The sequence below is a fragment of the Nicotiana tabacum genome, chromosome 4 (assembly GCF_000715075.1).
Source record: "Nicotiana tabacum cultivar K326 chromosome 4, ASM71507v2, whole genome shotgun sequence".
NCBI classification, from domain to species: Eukaryota; Viridiplantae; Streptophyta; class Magnoliopsida; order Solanales; family Solanaceae; genus Nicotiana; species Nicotiana tabacum.
In genome coordinates this window covers 77,396,041-77,403,488 of record NC_134083.1, presented here as the reverse complement: position 1 = coordinate 77,403,488, position 7,448 = coordinate 77,396,041, and positions in this window count along the sequence as shown.

Below are 7,448 nucleotides of genomic sequence, written 5' to 3'. Positions count from 1 at the left end.
AATTTCACTCAGCTTCAAAGCCTAATCATTTTGTCCTCCACTAATTGGCAAAGGAAAGTCATCATATGTGATAAATAGAAAGACCCTACTAGTCTCTACTTTGAGTGTAAATGTTTTCGCGTGGCCCCAAAGTTGGAGGAAAGTTGAAGAGGTTATGACTATGAAGTCAAAACACTAGAAGTCACCTTTAGTCATGCTTGGTATGGTGCACATCTGTGCATTGTTGATGTAGCCCTTTTGTGCACTGAAGTGGGTCGACTGAAGGCATAATCTCTTTTTTTTTGCCACCCGGTGTCGGTACTCGTACTGGGCACGACTAAATCCGGATTCGCTCCGGAAAGTCCCACATTGAGGGGTAAAACGTTCTCTAACAAAGGCGATTTCATACTCATGGCTCGAACTCGATACCTCTGATTAAGGATGAAGGATTATTTAACACAACCCATGACCCTGAACTTGATAGCATTTATTCAGTGTACATATAAATTATTTTTGGTTCTTGATTATCGGGTAAACTTCATCCCCCCTAATAAGATTTGAGCTCTTGCCACAATCTACACCTTTTTTCTTTATGTATAATATAATATTGTTTAGATTTTTCACATTATTTCTGAGATTTACGAATTGAGTGTACTATATGCACAAAAAACTGCAAACCTACTAGTTTTAAGTTTAAGACAGATAAACATAAACAGTCGCGGCTAACAATAAATTGGACCACACCCATCTATAAATAGACCTCCTAATAAGGTATTCTTTGTTCCCTATATTTGGGTTTGATTTGGTGAGAAGGAGAAAGTGAAATAATCGTCGTTGAGTTTAAGTTGTATTAAAACAAGTTAGTTGGAAGTAAAGTAACTTTTCCTTTTTCCTTTTCATCCTATAATAATGTGTTAAAAAAGTTTTATGTTAAAGGTTAAAGGGTTAATTGTACCTTTTACTTTTTACATCCCCTCGGACCTCCTGTGCAGGTGATGTTAATCTCACTTACAGGCATTTTATTTAGTTGTAATGCTAAATTATCACGAGTTCTGTCCTCTTGTGTGTCCTTTACTAAATACCTTTGATTTTCTAAATTAAGTGGTCAATCCGACCAATTTTAGAGTGTAATGGTTCATTTAAATAAATTGTGTACAAATATATCGATATTTAGCTGATTGAGAGTTTGTTTCACCTGTAGTCAAATCATTTGCTATATAACCAAGGTTAAAATGATCTCTTACCTCTTGGAATTATCTTTCATAATTGTTTTCTTTTTGCCACGTATCTTCCTCCCAATCTTAAAGACAATTTTTTCATAAACGCAGCTTCATCATTTTTCCAATTAATAATTTCTTCAATTGGTTCTGAGGAAATAATTAATGGTTCAAAGATTGAGAAACCAAATGACGACTCAGGATATAGTTGAACAAAGACTTTGCATTTTTTCCCCCAGTTTTCTTTCCCTTTTACCTGCATTGGAGGGGATTCTAATAGCCACTACTAAAAAAAGGAAAGAAAATATATAAAGTGTGAATTAATCCATATTTCTTTTGATAAATAACTTAACATTCAACTAAATGTATCATTCAACTTTTTTGAAGCCTAAATGCTAAATATCATACTAATTTTAAGTGAGTTTTCCATTAGTGTCCCCTATAAATTCGCCCTTGAGCCAAACAATTCATTTATACATGAAAAAATCTAGTAAGAAATTGGAAAAAGGACCGAATAGCAGGCTGCTCTTTTGGAGATCTTACTCTAATTCAGGACAAAGCCAATTTACACGGCATTTTCAATAACAGTGTTTGCTTAAACGATGATGGAAATAGGTTAAATTTTTTCCCCTCTAAAATTTGAAAACAAAGGAACTATTTCCAAGAAGGAAAAAGCAAAAAAAGACATAGCAGCAGCAAATAATAGGGAAGAATGTTCACTGAATGAGATGTGGTTCACCAGTTTGTACCCACATTAGCATGCATTATCTTCTGTTGAGTGCAGCGTAAAGAAGAAAACAGAAACTCAAATTCCTTTGCCTGTCTTGGCTAGGCCTAGTTCACTGTGCCACACCACGCCACACAATGAAATAAATAAAGAAGAAAGCAACAGGCACTAGCGGATGCGGTACCGATTCTTTAGCCACCCGTTCGTACATAGATTTTGGTTACATATTTTTAATTTTTTTTTTTAAAACACTGTTTGTTCATGGAACATGGTCAATTTTTGAAAAAATTTGAATCTTTTTTTCAAAGTCCCAAAAAACTGGTTTAAGACAATTTTTGGGTACTTTTTCTTTCACTCACAAAACTTCAAGTTTTTTAAAAATAAAATACATATTCAAACACAACTTCAATTTTCAAAAATTATTTTTCAACGTAACTTCAAAAACTTTTTTTTTCAAGTTTTAACCAAATCGATGTCCAACGCTAGCTATATTTTTAGAGTTACGTTGTTATGGTGTGAGACTTGAGTCCCACATCGCTATTGTAATTATATGCTGATGTGGAATTCTTGAACTCTCTCACCTCAATAGCTAGCTTTAATGAGTGAATTTAACATAAAATATAAATACACAAAACTAACTAAAATGTTAGTAAGTACTTATTTTTTGAACACATAATTTTAAAAGAAGAATACATTTAGTACAAGTTTAATAGTCGAACCTATTAAGTTTAATGTTTAAATCCGCTTACGTGAATATTTGAATTGTCCTTCTATGAATATTTGACCAGCATTCTATCTGACACAGTCATAGCAATTTTTTTAATGGAAGGATTTGTTGTATAGTCATGCTCAACCTTTCCTTTTCTTCTTTTCAGGGTACGAATATTACATCCCATTGTACGTTTTGAATAACCATAAAATTTGAAGCTCGCTGTCATCAAAAGAGACAAATGTCATCCTTTATACTTTGATCGGGACGGCTCAGTTCCTTTATCCATCTCTTTCGTAACAAATTTAGAAACAGTGATAATATTTTCGTGATTTTTTTATCGTATTTAATTTTTCTATCTCTTGAAGATAGGAAAATATATTAATTATAATTGATTTACCTTTTATGAAAAGGAAAATATATTTTTTTATATTTGACTAATCCTTTTTCTTGGGGGAAAATGTTTTGTACTTCTATAAATTAAGGATCCTTTTTTTCTCATCCAGTAGCATCCACAATGTATGTCATAAGGAGTTTGAGAGTCTTATTTAGAGGAAAAATTTGCGAGATAAGTGTTATGTTGTCACTTGTATGTGCCTCTTTGTGAGGTTGTTCTCTCGATATTTTGTATTCTCTTTTATATAGTTGATTGCTCATCTCCGCATGTGGACGTAGGTCAATTGACTAAACCACGTTAAATATTTGTGTCTCTTTTGACATATTTCTTTTTTGTTGTATGATTTATCGTCGTTCAAGATTTGTTTTATAAGCTTCCACACAGCACTCAATTATTTCGATCCCAACAATTTTTTTGGTAAAAAGTAATTAGACTAAATAATCTATAAACTGTAGAAACAAGGGGTATTTATGTATAGGGTAAAATATGTTATATTAAATGATCGCATGAGAAAAAGACATGTGGAATCGAAGACAGAAGATAGCTGAAACCGAAGGCAACGATCCTGTCTGTTACCGGAGAGAATGATACACATAAAGATGAAATAAATGCATGTCACCCGGTAGTATTTAATAAAGAATATTCTACAACATTAAGTATACTACCCGTTCCAAGAAATATGGCATTCACTACCCGCCGTTATATAATTTTCAATGGCCCTCATAATTGACAATAAAGAGGGACTTGATCCTAGGACCTTGTTCCCTAGGTGCAACTATAAATAGTGAGCTCTATTACCATTGTAAATGACACGAATTTTCTGGCAAGCATACGCTACACTCTATTCAAAGCTTAATATAATTTTATCTTCTAATTTTTTGATATCATTGTTGTTGTGCCCGAAAGCCCTACTCCCGGAATTATTATTTCTGTTATCTCGTCTCCATCTCGAAGCTAAGTATTATATTTTTACCTAATTCATCAATTATTTCATGATCAAATTAATTCACTTATCTAAAAATCACGTATAAATGTGCCAAATTGTTGGGAAAAGAAATGAAAAGTTAAGATGTTGCATCTCCGGAACCTGGAGGAACAGAAGCATCCGCGCCCCTAGGAGAAGTGGATAGATCCGTCGCCGGCGCAACATCTTGACCTTGATCATTTTGGCCTTCAACTTCTTCGCCTTACGGTTCCTCTTCAGTTCCCAAGAACTCGGAACTGGAACCAGAAGAATCAGAAACATCAGGCCTGGCTGGAAGACCCCTTTTAGCAGTTGACTCCAACTCACGGGCTTTAGCGATTTCGGCATCAAAGGTTTTTCTCCTCATGTTGTACATAACATATATTTTTTCAACAACGAGGGAAGCCGTTCGACGCTTGAGTTCTTCTTTAAGTTGGTCAACCTCGACAGAAAGATTTTCCCGTGCTGATCTAACGGATCAGAGGCAAACATCGAGATCATAAACAGTAGAGCTGAAAAGTCTATTATTGTCAATGGTCCTCTTATACTTCTCCTCCAATTGGGCATATTTCACCCCGACAGCAGCAAGCTCTTCAGCTTTGGAGTTCAAGGTTGCCTCCAAATTATTTAGTCTTTCAGCGGAGGCAGCCTGCAGGAAAAATGACACTATGGACTTCAGCCCATTTGGCCATAGCCTCTTCAAATTGAACCCTCAACGGGGCGATCTCTTAGCTAAGGGTCTCTACTTGTTGCTCGCTTTACTGCAAACAAGCCTCCAACACAACAGCCTCAACAACTTTGGCTTCTAGTTCTAAGAGGAGAGCAACAGTTTGGTCCCGAGAACTCGGAACTGGAACCAGAAGAATCAGAAATATCAGGCCTGGCCGGAAGACCCCTTTTAGCAGTTGACTCCAGCTCACGGGCTTTAGCGATTTCGGCATCAAAGGTTTTTCTCCTCATGTTGTACATAACATATATTTTTTCAACAACGAGATTATAGAGACAGAAATGTTATTACCATATTTAAGATAACTATAGTGTGCTATCTTTCAAAGTTATCCATTTCTCTTTTTTTTCATGCGTTTTAGCATCCAAGTGACAGTAACTATTCAAGAACCAAAAAGGGGCTTCGACATTGCTCGAGAGTTTCCAATGTCTAAGTTTTGGTGTAATGATATTTGGATACATATTTATGCTATACGTGAGTTCTAGCCTTCTAGGTTAACACTTAGGCGGTATCATATTTTCAAAAGTAACCAAATCAAGCCAAGTAATTTTAAGGGAAGATAAATGTACCAGTAACAAAATGTTCTCGAAGGTAGTGGTAGACCTTATTGTTATTTCGAGTCAAATAAAAAAAAACACTTAATTAATCATTTGTGAAAAATACGAAAGTCGCCTAGTTGAGAAGAGTCCCCTAAATATTATTTAAGAAAAAACTTCAATAACAAGTTAACAGAATTAACAAGTATGTTTTCAATAGGTAGCGTAAAAATTCATGAAATTCTTGTGATTTAAATACGAAAGTAACTAGCGCGGCTCTTGCAATATCTCTCGTTGTCTCAAGCTTTCTTCATCAAACTAAAGTTCACTACATAAGTTGTTCAATTTTATTATAATGACTAGTTTTTCGTATACTTAATCATGTAGAACGCGGTTGCATAGATTATAAAGAGGTAATTATTTGACTTACCATGTTGTGACGTCAATTTTTTTAAAGTCGAGTATTCCATGCATCCAACATCTTATGTATATGCCCTTATTGTTTCTTCTCTATTGTTAGTAATATAATTTCTTGTACTAAGAACAATTTGTCTGTCAAATCCCTAGAACTGGAGGGAATCAGGAAACAATAATTTTCAAAAGACAATAATGCACTCGTGTTAAAAAAAGTGGAGTATATCTTTTCAATAATACACTAATGTTCAACAAATTTTGTAAGTAGAGAGGCCAAAAAGAATTCCAAGGGATTCTCCAAATTAAAACTGTGAACCCAAATTTATTTCAACCAACAACTCCTTGACATCAAATACAATTGTATCTTTCAATTGCTGGGCTATTAACATCAGACGATCAATGTCATCTTGACTTCTTGGGGTGAGCATAGAAGTACATAAAAGTTTCACTATTAATCTTTTAACATGAACCACGCTGCAACCTTGACACATCCAGTCCTCGCTTGTTTATATTAATGTTTCATCTCCACAAAAAACAAATATTATAATTTAGAATGGTGGAGCACAATTGTGACTTCCTCATTACCATGGTGAATTAAAAAGTTTCACCAAGTGAGTATCACCTGTAAAAATAATTTATTGAAAAATTGTTTACCCGAAAAACGGATGAGTTGAATTTGTACGTAGTTCTAAGGGTATGTGGTATAACTTGACACAAATCGTAAGAGTAAGTAGAAATATTGAATATTGACTATAAAGAAAGGATACAAACCGAGTTGAAAGGAGGATGATTTACGAACAAGCAAAATGGAATTATGTATGAAGCTAAAAAAGGATAATCTCTTAATATGGGAATATCTCAACAGTATTTGAGTTACAGTGTATTAATGACTCTCCTCCTACAGAAATAATAGTCATCCCTCTTATAGTGGAGGGATCATACTTTAGATATAATAAAAAATACATAGTGGGGACCCATGATAAATCAGTTTTCCCCAATTTTCACCGAGATTCTCTCTCTTAATGCGCCTTTAACGGCTCTTATCTCTTGGCTCGATCTTGATTGGACTCGGTATTGGTCGTTATTGTTCGGTTTCCAGGTTTAGAGCTAGATGCGGGCTTGAGCTCGATGCTGACTCGGGGCCCGGTATTAATTCGGGCTCGGTGTCAGTTGGTCTCTGACTTTGAAGCTTGATACCATCGCTTCTCATCATAGCTCGATTTGGGCTCGAGCTCGACAATGACGTCGAGCTCGGTATTTAATCTGACCCCGAAACTCGAAGCTCGTTCGTGCCTTCTTCAAATCTCACCTCGATATTATGAAGACGCTCTTCGATCCATCTTCACCAATCGTACTAAGGTCGAAACCGATTTTGACCATATACAGATAGTCTCCTCGTTTCTCGGGAAGGATGTGGTGAGAAACGATATGATTTCCGAAACGGCTCGATTAGATATACACTGACGTTTGCATCGAGCTCGACCATGGCGTACATGATAGCTGTCCCGTCGGTTCAGTTTACCAAGGCATTAAATATGTGTCAGACGGTGGTCGGCCACTACTGATATTGAGCCAACGTTTCTCAATCTATAAATAGCCTTTTTTTGTTTTACCATTTATCACTTTTACGTCTCCAACCTCCAAATTTTTCTAAGCTCTTTCTCGTATCTTCTGAGTTTATCTGTAAGTCTGTGATTTTTACTGCAAAAATCTTTCTTCTGAGATTTTCACTGCAAAATCTTTCTTTAAAACACCACATCTTTGTCATCTCCTTCTAT